This window comes from Podarcis filfolensis (assembly GCF_964270895.1).
Source record: "Podarcis filfolensis genome assembly, chromosome: 4".
Lineage (NCBI taxonomy): Eukaryota > Metazoa > Chordata > Lepidosauria > Squamata > Lacertidae > Podarcis > Podarcis filfolensis.
In genome coordinates this window covers 29,172,803-29,187,634 of record NC_139607.1, presented here as the reverse complement: position 1 = coordinate 29,187,634, position 14,832 = coordinate 29,172,803, and the positions used below count along the sequence as shown (strand labels likewise).

The window sequence follows — 14,832 nt, the reverse complement described above, 5'->3', positions numbered from 1 at the left end:
GGGTCCCTTTACCTTTACCTTTAAGTCACCAGCAGCTGGTGAAGAGCTTTCAGGACTGGTGACACATCGTCCCATCACACTGTCCCAGTTACCAACCTAGCAGCTGCATTCTGCCCTAGCTGCACTCTCTGGACCATCTTCAAGCACAGCACTGCATCCAGTGTATTACAATAGTTAAGCAGGAGGTCACCAGAGCACGCCCATATGATGCCAAGCTGTCCTGGCCCACTGCCGTAGCTGGCAAACCAAACATCAGGAGCTTCCATCTGGGGATGTGGACATTAGTATGCTGGTGTCACATAGCTGTATCTTTCCATTCATCATCATATAAAAGTAGCAGGGCAACAAAAAACAAATGAATAATATCAGACCTGGGGAAACAAAAGGGTCTCCACCTGCTGCCTAAACAACAACAACAACAACATGGGCATCAGGAGATACACTGAGAGTGAAGATTCCCAGAACCTGAGCACGAGAAGGTATCTCTGCTCCCTATATCCCTGCTTCTTTTTTATTGCCAAGCAGGGTAATTCATGCACCTTTGCTTTCAGGCTTCTAGAATTTGCACATAAACTGTACACTCTGGCCCCTCTTTACAAACTCGTTTTTTGTGAATGATCTCTCCTGTGACCTTTTAGTCTTCTTCTTTTTATTCGCTCCCATTAGTTTCCATGCGTTCATTGTCACATTCTCCCCTGTCCTCCATTTGGAGTTCACAGAACATTTAGAATGTCATTCCCAAGGGATGATTTCTCCTGAGGCAGATGCCTCCCAAACCAGCACCTGTCAGCTTCCTGCCAGAAGTTAATTTAAAAGCTGCTGTGCAACCTTTGTGATTTTAAGCACCAGCAGTCTGGTTCCATTACAGTTCGAGTGGAGCCCATCTCCTTTGTACAGATTCCCACCCCTAGCCCCTTGACCCAAAATGTTCCCAGAACCTGGCAAATCTAAATGGTGCCTCCTGAAACCATTAGCTCATTCATGCATTGAGACCCTAAGGCACCACCTGTCTATCTGGTCCTATGTGCCGTATAGATAGTATGTCTGAAAAATCTACTTTGCAAACCTGGATTTCTGAACCATTCAATATTAAGCTTTCTCTCCAATGAGCAACCAACACAATGCAAACCAGCTGCATCCCAAACAGAGAGCAGGCCAGAAGGTAAGCAGGAGATGCCATAACATAACATGTGTACTGTATCTTATTAAAGAATTGATATTGATTTCCGAGGAATAAGTTCAATTACAGCAGTACAAGTACAGGGCTGGTCACCTCGTTCCAAGGAAATGACAATGATAAACCCTAAAAGCAGTAGGCTTGCTTGGAAGACACATTCTCTCACGTTGAAAGATGACTTCTCTCTTAATTCCAGATGGATGAGAGCCAACCGCTTTGTTTTAGCAGTGAAATAAAGGTGCTTTGTGTATGTTCAGAGACACACACTCTTCTGTTGCCATTTCACAGGTCTCAGTTGGGCCTTCCTTGAAGCTATGTCCTGCACTCAATTATCCACAGAGTTACTGTGGCTAAGAACCTGTGACGGTTCTCAGTGTGATCTTCTCTGTTCATGAACAATGTGCTCCTGAGCTCCTCTATGTAAGAATAATGGGCTGAGCAACTTTGAAAATCCATAAATGACATGTTTCGGGTGCTGGTGTCACAAAGCCATTTTAGAAAGAGAAGACAGGCTGGAACATTAAATGGTGGTGGTGTCTGTGTGTGTGTGACATGTAGACCACTAATCAAAGGTGTTAAGGCTTGAGACTGTTTTGCAAACACCGGCCAGAGTGAATGAAAGTAAAACGTGGACGAAGCGGTGATTTGCAAATACAACATGCACCTGAAACTTGATGCGATAATTTGCTGAAGCCACTGGATAAAGCTTTTAAAGGTTTTAAGAAGGAAACCTGGCCATGACTGCATATGAGTTCCGAGAACCCCTTCCACCTATAAAGTTCAATGATGGGCATGTTCACTCAGGAGTAAGCCCAGCCTGAGTTAAAGGGGACATTCTCAGATGCAGAAGATCGGAGGCCTCAGGAGATGCTAGTACACTTGGATGTCCATTTCAGAACCTCATCATTGGTGAGTTAAATCTTTCTGACAATGCCCACATTAGTGCTTGCACCATGATAAACTTGACAAGGAATGTCGATTAATAGAACATCCCATGTAACTCCCCATTGAAGGGGGGCAGCCCTCTGGAATTTTGAGCATAATGGGCCTGTGTTTATTCCTCGAGCAACTGCATAATGTGACTGATTTACAGGAGTTTAACTGAAGTGTTAATCTGACAGTGACGGAGAGCGTCTCACTGGCAGAATCACTTACACTATCATATTAGTTGCCTCCTCTATTAAAGCCGTGTGGTCGATAATTGGAATGCTTTTATGTCTAGTGGTTCTGACAAGGCTCTCTTCAGGCCACAGATGGGCGGTCTGGCTTGCTACACAGCTGAACAGTGGCAAATAATTTAAACTGAGGAAGCATTGTTCTCCTTGTGCCGCAGGAGCAAGGGCAGTTCAAGGAAAAGTGAGCCTCCACTCAGGCTACCTGCTGGCGTGTAGTAAAATAAGATGGACATGATACTGGGTCAGGAGTACAATTAAATCTATTTTGCACCAACGTGTTGGTGGACAGATGAGTTTCCACTTGGCAGAGCTTTATGATCTTTAAGGTAGACTGAACTAATAGATTGGTGTGGAGCACACTGAAGTTACTAAGGATGAGAAAGCAGGCAGCAGTACATTTGAACTACAGGTTTCTCATATGCTCCGCGTCATGCTGAGTTTTTATAGCTCCTGGCTTTCAAAAAGCTTGTTTCAAAGAGGTTTGCGCTAGACTGGGCATGCAGTTTTGCTCTGCAGATATTGTCGCTACCGATTTAGCGGAATGCAATTAGGAAGCCTAAATTAAGTGGTAATGGAGAACCAGCTCTTGAAACTGGGGTTTCCACGGCAACCGCTGCTTACAATACAGCCTTCAGTTAGTTTTCCCACTTTATCTGCAAAATGCACAATTGAGCTTTAAAACAGCTTTGTGCTGAAAAGCACCCTGTAAACAACTGTTTGCGAGGAGAGTTTTACACTGTCTTTTAAACACAACAAACTATCAAAGAACAGAAATCCTTGTTCTTGGCGAATAAATAAATAAATAATTCGCACCACGGAAAGTACTAAAAGCAACCCCCTAAACCCCCACCCCACCCCGAAAGAAAGAAAGAAAATATATCAGTTTCCTCTAGCTGAGCACAACCAGTTTCCCCTTTTTAGTATTCCCCTCCCCCTTAAAAATAGCATTGTAATTCCCTTTAATTTTAAGGGACGGGGGTTGTGTATCAAGCTGTTTATCCATAAGAGTCCTTTGACCTTTCCATGCAAATGTTGCCTTTCCGCTGCTTGCAGTTGTGTGCAGTTGTGTGAAGCTTCTCATATGGGTATCATTTGGTGATGTGAGGGGAAAGGTGTCAGGAAAATGTGTTCCTTTTGGATTCTTTTGGGATTCCTCCTCTCCTGTTCCCTTGCCACTAATTTCCTCACTGTGGATCACGTTATTTCCTCTATATCCTGCAGAAAACGTTCAGGGTGTTACGATTAAAATGTTGCCGGCTGTTCTCGGTTCGGATATGTCAGGCCCCTATTGCATCAGTAGTAGTATCTGACTCCAGGACATTCTCTGTATTATAATACTTTCAATGGGAGGCTGGGAGTTTGACCTTCACAGTTTGAGTTTACCTTCAGCAATGGTGGTCAAAACCGTAGGAAACCTCATCCATTCAAAACAGTCTTGCACAGGGCTGACCTAGTGTTACACTGAGAGGAGCAGGTTTATTGAAATGTTGTTTTTTAAAAAAATAAAAAGGGGGGGGGAAGAAAAAGATTCCAAGCCAAGTTGTCCTCAATAGGAATTTCTACTGTAATAGCTAGCTAATAAAGTGCAGGTGAAATTCAGAAAGAATGGGAAGTGATCACTTATTTTATGTATGTTATTTGCTTACTTATATTGTTTAAATGCCAAGCAACATCCTTGGCAAAGTATCAATTCAAGACGGCATGCAATCTCTTAAGGTAAATTGATGTAACAAAACCAAGTACAATCAAACAAGAAGCCAATTTTAAAAGAAACAAGCAGAAACAGGACTAAAAGAAACAGAGAGAAGAAAATTAAATTTGAAATGCCCACCAAAACGATATAGTTTTTCATACCCACTTAAAAGTAGGCAGTGAGGGGCCCAGTGAACTCATCTGGAAAGAGTATTAATAATCTGGAGACCACATTGAAAAATTGGTACAGTGGAAAATCACCTCCAAGACCTAAATGATAAATATAAAGGTTGTGCCAGCAATGACTTCTTGGTGTATTTGTGAAATGTTTTAGCAGAAACACACCATGGGGGACTAGATGATATGATTCTGTGACTTGCAGCAAAGAAAATGAATGCATAAATTCATTTGTGATGTGCATTTGTTCATCATTTATTCTTCAGCTACCCAGATTACCAGTTTGCTTCAAACATGGCTTTTCCAAGATGAGTTTGTGCGAGCGAGAGACACATCAATTATTCCGCTTAAAAACAACTGTCTAGGAGACGAGAGGAGAAGTTTTTGGAGTTGCTCTCTTGGTTCTTACAACAAAACCTGCCGCTCTGGCCCCATCTCAAATGTAGAAGAAACGCAGAATGCCAGAGTGTTTGGGACTTTCGCAGGGCATCTTGTTTCAACACTGCCTGCCTGTATATTATCGGAGCACTAAAGGACACATTGAAATTATTTTCTCCTGGCACCGGCAACGCGCCGTGATGTGCGTGCCTTCAATTGCACTTGACAAATCTTCAGGGCAAGGAAAACGCTCTAGTGTAAGGGAATATCTCCGCCTCTTCCAAAAAAAAAAAATGGCATTTTTCAGACCAAACATGTGTTCAATTGATTTGCTTTCTCCGGAGATCGCGTTTGAATTCGGGCCAGTGATAAGTCGGGAAGCAGAGCCGCACCAGAGGCCAAGCAGGGTCAGCGGTACTTCCGATGGCATTTCCTGTGCTGCAGGGGTCTCTGCCTAACTGTACAAATAGCTCCACATGGCATTCGGAGAGTGTGCCAGGGAATGTTATGATCGCATGCCAAGTGTCGCTGTCAGGTTCCCCTCCACTGCTGTGTGAGCATATCTGAGGGCTTGCAAGTGTGGGGCTGCAGCTAACGTACAGATTGAGTAAATACCATAACCCAAACAGGGTGGCTGGTTGGCGGTGGGTTCTCGTTTTGCTTTTTCACTGCCTCATTTGCATTCCGTAAGCCAGGCTGTTGTTGTTTTTATTAGCACCACTACTGAGCAGTTCACTACTGCGAGGATTTAATGGGTGAACTTGATACGTTTTGGATTAATTTCTATTCTCTCTCCCCCACACACACACACTCCTGGACACCATCACCACCTCTAAAGCAGAGCTCGCAGTTTCATACCTTCTGACATTTCAATGCATTCTCTTGAAAAGATCTGACCGGCACATTGCCTACTCCTGCCATCCTGGACGAATTCTCAGGGTGGTGGCAAAACCCTAGGAAGGGGGGGTTGGACTGTTACATATGACCATAATATACGTTTGGTGGGTCACAATTTGTTCAGGCCAGGCAAAGTTGTGTACAATGGTTCCCTGCTCCTCAAAATATAGTCGTGAGGGCTTCCACGTGGCACCTGAGTGCAGTCAAATTGTATAGATCAGGCATAGGCAAGCTCGGCCCTCCAGATGTTTTGGGAATACAACTCCCATCATCACCAACTAACAGGACCAGTGGTCAGGGATGATGGGAATTGTAGTCTCAAAACATCTGGAGGGCCGAGTTTGCCTATGCCTGTATAGATGCATGGCGTCCCAACTTTTCATACCAAGGGGGCCACAAGAGCACTTCCACACGGGTGGGCTGCACACTGCTTTGTTGTCCGGGGGCCAGCAAGCCCAAAATTTGATACTCCCCCACAGCCCTTGTGCTGTCTTCCCAAAGCCAGCTAAGCAAGTTCACTGTGATCTTATAAGCATTTACCTCAGAGTAAGTACCACTGAAGGGACACGGGTGGCGCTGTGGGTTAAACCACAGAGCCTAGGACTTGTCGATCAGAAGGTCGGCAGTTCGAATCCCTGCGAGGGGGTGAGCTCCCGTTGCTCAGTCCCTGCTCTTGCCAACCTAGCAGTTCGAAAGCACGTCAAAGTGCAAGTAGATAAATAGGTACCGCTCCGGCAGGAAGGTAAACGGCATTTCCGTGCGCTGCTCTGGTTTGCCAGAAGCGGCTTAGTCATGCTGGCCACATGACCCAGAAACTGTACGCCGGCTCCCTCGGCCAATAAAGTGAGATGAGCGCCACAACCCCAGAGTCGGGCACGACTGGACCTAATGGTCAGGGGTCCCTTTACCCTTTACCTTTAAGTACCACTGAACACAGTAGAGCTTACTTCTACGTACACCTGTACATTACTGCAATGTCACTCTCAGTTTGTGTGACTGGGAATTGATTTAAAATGTTTGAGACCACTCCTCATGCTGGAATTCTAGAGGTATTCGAGGTGTACCCTATACAGCTCTTTCAGTTTCAGTATAATACTGCTGCCGGCTCCGTTCCTGTTATTTCCTCAACGTCTCTTGTTGAGGCTGAAGGTCTTGCTGATTGGGGCTGATGGGACTTGTCACATACCCTCCAAGTGTCCTGATTTTCCAGGGACAGTCCCTGAATTACAGAAGCCATCTTGGTTTTTTATTTGATCCCAGATTATCCCGGTTTTCCTTTTTCCTCCCCACCATGTCTTGGAGAACAATTAAAAGTGGTGCGTGCAAAAACGAAGTCCTGTTTATACTGATAATAAAATAATTGCACCAAATGAAGGAAACGTTGAAGCTGGCATACGAAGCCCTTCCTATACTTGTGAAGGAAAATGTCACCAATCCACTTTAAATTATTTAATTGCAATGCTTCAACAGCCAGTCGTTTTTTAGGAAACACATGGAGTGTTTATTCCTTTATGGTAAATGGAGCCGTACGACACCTACTCAGAAGTAAGTCCCACCGTATTCAATGGAGCTGACTCCCAGGTAACTGGGTAGCCTTATATTGCAATCCTAAACATTTTCACTCAGAACCAAGTCCCACAGGATTTACTCCTGATCATTTTCACAGTTTCTACTACTATTATTATTATTATTATTATTATTATTATTATTATTATATCCCATCTTTTTCCCTGACAGGGACTCGAGGCAGCTTACAGCCAAAATCTTAATTCCTTCTGTTTATCTGCTGAAGGTGTTGTACACAATCCCTTCCCTCACACATTTTTTCTTTGTGACAATCTTATGAGGTAGGTTCGGCAGAGAGGTTGCAATTGGCTCAAGGGGACTGATGTAGATGACATCTATGTGTGTGGTGAGATCAAATGCTGGAGAAGCTTCCTGATGTCCATATTTTCATCTGAGAAATGTTTGAGGGCATGCCTGTAATCCTAAACATCTGGGGGGCACCAGGTTGCCAATGGCTGCTCTCTCTATATTCAATTTTCAAAGCTACCCAGCAATGTCTTTAAAGTTAAGTAGGTAAATTAGTTTTTCTAATGAGTGTTATTCATTCCATTTTCATTTTGTGTAGTGTGAGCAAGAGTCTAATGTGGGATTATTTAACATAAATAAATAGTATTGGAAAGGTTAATACGAATTTAAGTACCGTCTGGCATTAACTTTCACAAAGAAGGGATGTATGTGTTTTTCCAAAAAAAAAAAAAGAGCAGCTCTAGGTTTCCATTACATTCAGAAATGTATTTCTGTTCCTCCTTTTCTTTTCCAGGTGTGGCAAACAATCTTTAAAATAAGAACAATAAATGTGTTGTTTTTTTAAGTAATGTGTTATTACTGCAATTAACTGTTCCCCTTTTATGAGGTTCTATGCATCAGATTACATCTAATTGCCTCCAAACAATTTACTAGTGGGTTTCTTATAGAAAGTAAACAAATACAGTTTAACAGGCATTTTTAGCCTAGTTTTTTTTCCCTTGCTGTGTTTTCTCTTTCCTTCAGTGTCCTCCCCACCCCACCCCCACTTTTACGAAAGGTAAGAATCATTAGGAATTCCTCTTAAAATCCAGCAATCTATGCATACTACTAAGGATCAATGCTATGTAAGCTGGCTGGTGTTCTGCAATAAATTCTAGCTTTTATAGACTTTTCCTGGACCTGGTAGCTGCTAATGCCATAGAAATTGATTATTTGTGGTGTTTTTATCACTGCCTAAAATATCTAATTGCTTTTTTCTCCACAGACTTGGATTTCGTCTGCTTGATGCTTGACAATTAATGATGAGGACAAAGCTCTTGAGGGGCAGATCTTGGGCCTCCAGAGGCAACATACCTGATCCGAATGAACAGATTCAAAATTTATTTTAGCTGAATTCAGAAACCCATGGAGCCCCCATTTGTCTACCTTGTTGTTTAAATGGGCAGGGCTCTGGCATTTCAGCGCTACAGTGGGAGCACAAGAAACTTCCAGAGAGCATCTCAAGGAAGAGTTGATATCTGAAATAAGAACAAGCACCAAAATATATTGTGGTTTTTATAGGTGAATGTGAACAGCCAACGTACCAAGAGAGAAATGCCAGGAAGATGCATGTTGCTTAAATATGTGTTAATGCAGATCAAGGTTGGTCTTAGACAGTATTCTGTGGTTGATGTTCCTTCATCCCCAGTTACCTGTTAGTGACAGATTAGTTCTCTTGATCCATCCATGTGCCACTGCTGTATTTTCTCACCATCGCTTTTGTTGTTGTTGTTGTTTAGTTGTTTAGTCGTGACCGACTCTTCGTGACTCCATGGACCAGAGCACGCCAGGCACTCCTGTCTTCCACTGCCTCCTGCAGTTTGGTCAAACTCATGCTGGTAGCTTCGAGAACAGTGTCCAACCATCTCGTCCTCTGTCGTCCCCTTCTCCTTGTGCCCTCCATCTTTCCCAACATCAGGGTCTTTTCCAGGGAGTCTTCTCTTCTCATGAGGTGGCCAAAGTATTGGAGTCTCAGCTTCAGGATCTGTGCTTCCAGTGAGCCCTCAGGGCTGATTTCCTTAAGAATGGATAGGTTTGATCGCTACCTGTGGTTTATTCTGTTCTGAAAAGTTTGGTCATAGTATGGTGGTGGTTTTTTTACATAGGTTCTCACCGAAACAGCAGGTAAATATTTCACAGTTGAAAAGTGACATTTGATATTGTGAAATCTAGAAAGCGGTGGGGGTGGGGGGGAAGAGGTGGAAGAAAAGACAAGAAGGGAAGGAGTCTCTAGCAGGAAATCTGAAGGAATACTTGCTCTGTTCAACATCACCAGCCACAGTTCATTAATGCAGATAGCTTCAACAAACCACATGGAGAATATGGGGAAGATCTGCTTTACCTCACATGAGAATATGTGGCCTCCCAAAAAAAATCACATAATGTTTGAAACCGTGTAGTAGAAAACCATGTACCATTCAAAATGGTAGGTGGCCAAAGTGGCCATTTGTTTTGACTTTATATCACCCACTCTTCAGGAGTAATGTCCATATTTTGGTACACACGTGAGATATGTCCATTTCCTTGTGTTTTTCAGTTGCCAAGGAAGAGAAGGTGTCTGTGGCTTTAATAGATACGCAGAAGAAGTAATTGTGGGAAAGGTAGCTTCCTTTATCTCTGCATGACAAGCTCAAGAAACTTCATAGAACATTACCTGAAGCAGGAACGGTGTGGTGTGAGAGAATCCACAGGTTCTCACTTTAGAATAATTCTCATCAACACAGAGGACCGATTTGTTGGTTTGTTTGCTTGTTATTAAATTTATATCTTGCCCTTCCTCCCAAAGGAGGCCTGGGTGGTAAACAACAAGTGTGTGTGTGTGTGTGTGTGTGTGTGTGTGTGTGTGTGTCTTCAGTAGGTGCCAAAAAGACAATAAAGACGGTGCCTGTCTAATATTCAAGGGGAAGAGATTCAAAGGGGTTGCTACCACAGCACCAAAGGAACAATTCCTACATTGTGTGATAAGATGGCATTTGTAGGAGACCCTCACCTGTGGAGTGCAATGATTGATTGGGTATATAAGGGGTAAGATGATCTTTCAGGTAGCTGTATAGGGCTTTCTACACCCAAACCATCACCTTGAGCTTAGCCTAGTAGCGAAATGGCAGTGGTTTGAGCAAGGGCCCCATGTGGATTGTAAGGGTTGGATGACAACGGATGTACATAACTTCTGAGAAATGTATGTAGAAGTGGGATCGAACAACCAAAGAACCATCAAGAAGCATGGCCACGTGGCCAAAAGTCTATTGCAGTAAAAACGCATCATGAAATTTGGCCAATGGATAGTGCAGAATGTGAGAAAACAGCAGGTTGGCAGCAGAAAGAGGCCAGCTTGGAGCAATGAGGGCATGTGGGTGGAAGACAAGAGCAAGACTGATCAGGAAGGAGGGAGTGCAGGTGAAGCACTATCTCTGATGGTTATAATGCGTTGGCAATCCCTGAGCTATTATGGCTCAGCAGTAGAAAAAGGTTGCCCTCCCAAACCTTTCAAGAACTGTGGGTTTCATATGCTGAGGAAGGAACTCTGGATTTCCCTTTCTGTTGCTGCTAGCTGGTACCTTACACATTGCCTACCAACCTGTGTATTAAATGAGTGTGACCTTATAAATTACCTCAAATTATTGTGTGTATTTATATTTGTTAATAAATTAATGGGTTCATTCACAATCTAATTGTTTCTTGTATGATTTGTGTTTATTTTACTGTCATGTTCATGTGAAGTACCTATATTATGTTGGTGTCACTAATTTTGGGTGAATTCCCCCCCCCCAAAAGACAACACTACTCAATTATGAAAATAGCTTCCTGATCCCATTAAGCACAGATAAAAAAGATTAAGTGGCATTTTTGCTTTTTTTTATTTGTGACAATACACATTAGGCACACCTATGATGAACTAATTACTTTAGTTAGATTTTTCCCCTATACAGAACAAGCTGGTTACTCATGAATAAGTGGAGGAATGCATTAAGCAGAAATATGTGGTGAATGTAAGATGCTTTTTATTGTCCAGATCCCCACATGTACAGGAGGTTCTCCATAGCAGTCCAATAGTCAGAGCTCCATAAACATCCATGCAAAGTGCAGCACATACACATCCCACAGTTCTTGGAGATGTCACTCTTGGTATCAGCAAATTTGACCTATCCACCTGGCCTGCCTCATTGTGCAATTTTGCAAAATGTGAGTGGGTTGAAATTCTCCCATTCAAGCCATGTATCTGATCTTCCGTCCGCTTGAACCAAAACCATGCAAGAAGAACTGCCGTCCTAGTTGAACAGGGATGTTTACAGTGCAGGACTTTGGGGTAGGAGTCCAGGGTGCCCATTAAACGGAACAAGCAATGGGTTGGCTTGCCACATTTTGAAATTAGGAAAGGAACGCACTTAAAGAGCCCCACCACAACTGCTACGTCCAGACCCTGCTTAACTCAGCCTTTGCCAACTTAGTGGCCTCCACATGCTTTGCAGTCCAACTCCTGTCCGTGTTGGCTGGCACTGATAGATGTCCAAAACATCTAGAGCCGTGGTTCCCAACATGGGGCACACACCCCACGGGCAATTTGATTTTTAAGGGGGGCAATTTGAGAATGAGTTATTAACAGTGAATGACCTTTTCGGCTTCCTCCACGTGAATAGGAGTTCACTTTTTGAATAATAAGAATTATATGTCACGGGGGGGGCATCCAGATTTTAGAGGTGCTTAGGTGGGGCATGGCCAAAAAAGGTTGGGAACCACTGATCTAGAGCAACTAAACAAGCAAAGGCTGACTTAACTGTTCCACTGCAATGGAAACAGAACCTAAGCCAAACAAAACCTTCCTGTCTCAAATCCCTCAGCCTTGAGCTTGGTTTTGAACAGGTGTGGGAAATGTGTGGCCCTGCAGATGTCATCAGACTACATCTCTCATCAGCCCCAGCAAGTACAGCCAATGGCCAGGGATGGTGGGGTTTGTAGTTCCACAACACAGGTGTCCGCCACCTTGAAGACTGCAGGACTTGGCTAGCTGTCTTTCTGCTGCAAGTGTGGTTGGGGGAGGCTATTCGACTGCATGTTCCTGTGCCTGCGCTTGAAATACACATCCATCTGTACCCACGCGGGCATCCACGGATGTGTCCATTTTGCTTTAAGAGTGAGCTACGCCCATCCACTCATGCAGATAAAATTATTGAAGCTGAACCACCAAAGAAAGGGAGGGGAGGGGAAGGCAGCCTCTTTGACAAGAAATGCAAGATCAGAAATGCTCACAAGTGGGCAACGGCTGCTAAATAATTAATCAATAGCAGCCGTGTGGCAGTTTGAAATGTAAATGTGATGGATGAAGGTGTGATGCTTGTCATCAGGCAGGAAAATGATGTGACCAGAATGGAATGATGGTGGGCTGCCTGCTCTACCTGCTGACTGGCAAAAGCCTGGACACAGAGATAAAACGAAGCCATCACATCGCATCCCAGGCAACCCCTAGTACCTGTCTTTGACCCACGGCTTGCTTTCATGTCTGCCCCAGAAGAGATGCTCTTTTTTTGAGGGAGAGAAATGATGAAGGGAGATCTTGGGGTGGAGAAAGAAAGAGAACATCATCTGAAGAAACGCTACCTGACAAGGCTGCAGGCTACATACTTGAGAATCCCCCCTGTTTCTTTATGTCCTCCTTCTTTTCCCCTCCCTCTCTTCTTTGGTCTTTCTATCGCTATCTCTCTTAAAAATGAAGCATCTTACATTATTTCTTTTTCATTCTGTCCAAATCCTCTAGAGCCGCCCTTGCAAATGGTTCTGTGACTCGGGAAGTGACAACAGCGACTTGCAAAGGAACCAAGGGGGGATGGTGACATTCCAGCATGTGAGGAGGTGAGGGAGAAAGAAAGGAAACATCTTTTACTTATCAAACTCAGCTATTGGCAATCCGCTTTTCATTCGTTGGGCTAGAAAGAGAGCTCAACTAACTAGGCGTTGATCGGGGTTCCGTGCTGCGGAGATGTGAGCCTTTACATTCAGATCTTCCAAAATATACCTGTGTGGAAGAAAACTCCATTGAAATCAATGGAACTGTTGGGGCCATGGCTATTTGAATCACGACTGACATCATACATTTAAAAGAAGAAGAGCTTGGATTTGATATCCCGCTTTATCACTACCCGAAGGAGTCTCAAAGCGGCTAACATTCTCCTTTCCTCCCCACAACAAACACTCTGTGAGGTGAGTGGGGCTGAGAGACTTCAAAGAAGTGTGACTAGCCCGAGGTCACCCAGCAGCTGCATGTGGAGGAGCGGAGACGCAAACCTGGTTCACCAGATTACAAGTCTACCACTCTTAACCACTACACCATACTCAACACACATTTCAAGCACATGACTCCACCACCACCCCGCTAAGAATCCTGGGAACTGTCCTTTTCCCCTCGTAGAGCTACAATTCTCAGCATTCTTTTTTTCTTTCCAATACTGTTTTCATTTATTTTCATGGTACAGAAGATAAATTTTGAGAAAGCAATTGTTACAACAGTAAACAGCAAGTAACTTGTCCTGATAAAATTACAGCCTTTTATCATGCCATGTGTTAAAGTTTCATTTGATTACTCTAAGACAGTGGTGGCCAAACTTGGCCCTCCAGCAGTTTTTGGACTACAACTCCCATCATCCCTAGCTAACAGGACCAGTGGCCAGGGATGTGGGAATTGTAATCCAAAAACAGCTGGGGGGGCAAGTTTGGCCACCACTGCTCTAAGAGATCACACCACATTTTCCCATGAGTGCTGGGTGGACTCCTGCCACAGTCTGAACAATTTATGTATTAGCACTTAGTTCCCAGGATTCTTTGGGGGAAGTCACGTGATTTAAATATGCAGTGTGGATCTGCTCTGGGAGGTTGTGTTCTTCAGCCAGAATCTCTGGCCCGTCACACCGGAGGAGGCAGAGGGAATAATCCACATTGTGGGTGGGACAGTGGCATTCAATGCTGGACTTCCAATGATGCATCAGTTTAGGCTAGCCAGTATTTAATTCCATTTATTTCAATGTGACTGGAATATGCCTGATTTTCACTGGAAGCCCCCTTAGACCAGTGGCAAAGTGGGGTTTGCCAGCACCCGGGGTCATGTGGAGGGGGTGGGTGGGAAGGAGGGGAAACAAATGGAATACGCATGGGCATTCAACTGCCTAATGGCGTCCACTTCACACAGGAGATTGCAGCCACAGAGCTAAGAAAAGATGAGTCGTCCCATTGTCTGGAGATGTCGCTTCCTGGTTCGCATGGAGTAGCCATTTTCAATGGAGCCCAGCAACAGAAGCGCAGAGCTGTATTGAGGCAACACTGGGTGTTGAAGTTCTGCACCCTAACAATTTTGCACCCAGGGCAACCAACCCCGTGCATTCCTAGCTCTTCTACCAACAAGGGTGAAATCTTCAGTTGGAAGGCATTGCTGAGGCCTGGGAATGATCAGCCACTAGGAATAATTACTTTCACCCATTGTTGATGTCATATGTCACATTTTATTTGGGTGTGTGCATCAATACTCTGACAAAACCCTCTCCAAATCCAAAGCCTGATCTGTTCCAAAATGAATGGGGCTAGCTGGCGATACATGAATTCTTTAAAAGGTACAAAGGCATACACGCATGCAACTTTCCATTTCATATAATGTCAAAGAAAGACCCCTTTGCCCTTTCCCTGCAACCCCTACAATTTGGAAGTAATAATAAAAAACCGAGCTGATTATGGGATTATATATATTTTTTACCATTAAAAGTATAATCACTTTTGTGTTTT

The 14,832-nt window shown here is 43.9% G+C and overlaps 1 long non-coding RNA gene across 1 annotated transcript in view; it reads left to right on the top strand.

The window, feature by feature from the left end:
- LOC310761312 overlaps positions 1-10,734 on the top strand; it is a 173,419-nt gene extending 162,685 nt beyond the window's left edge. Inside the window, exons 3-4 of the long non-coding RNA XR_014547369.1 lie at positions 8,294-9,806; positions 10,047-10,734. This is a non-coding gene — a long non-coding RNA (uncharacterized lncRNA). The remainder of the gene's footprint in view (positions 1-8,293; positions 9,807-10,046) is intronic.
- Positions 10,735-14,832: the final 4,098 nt, after the last annotated feature.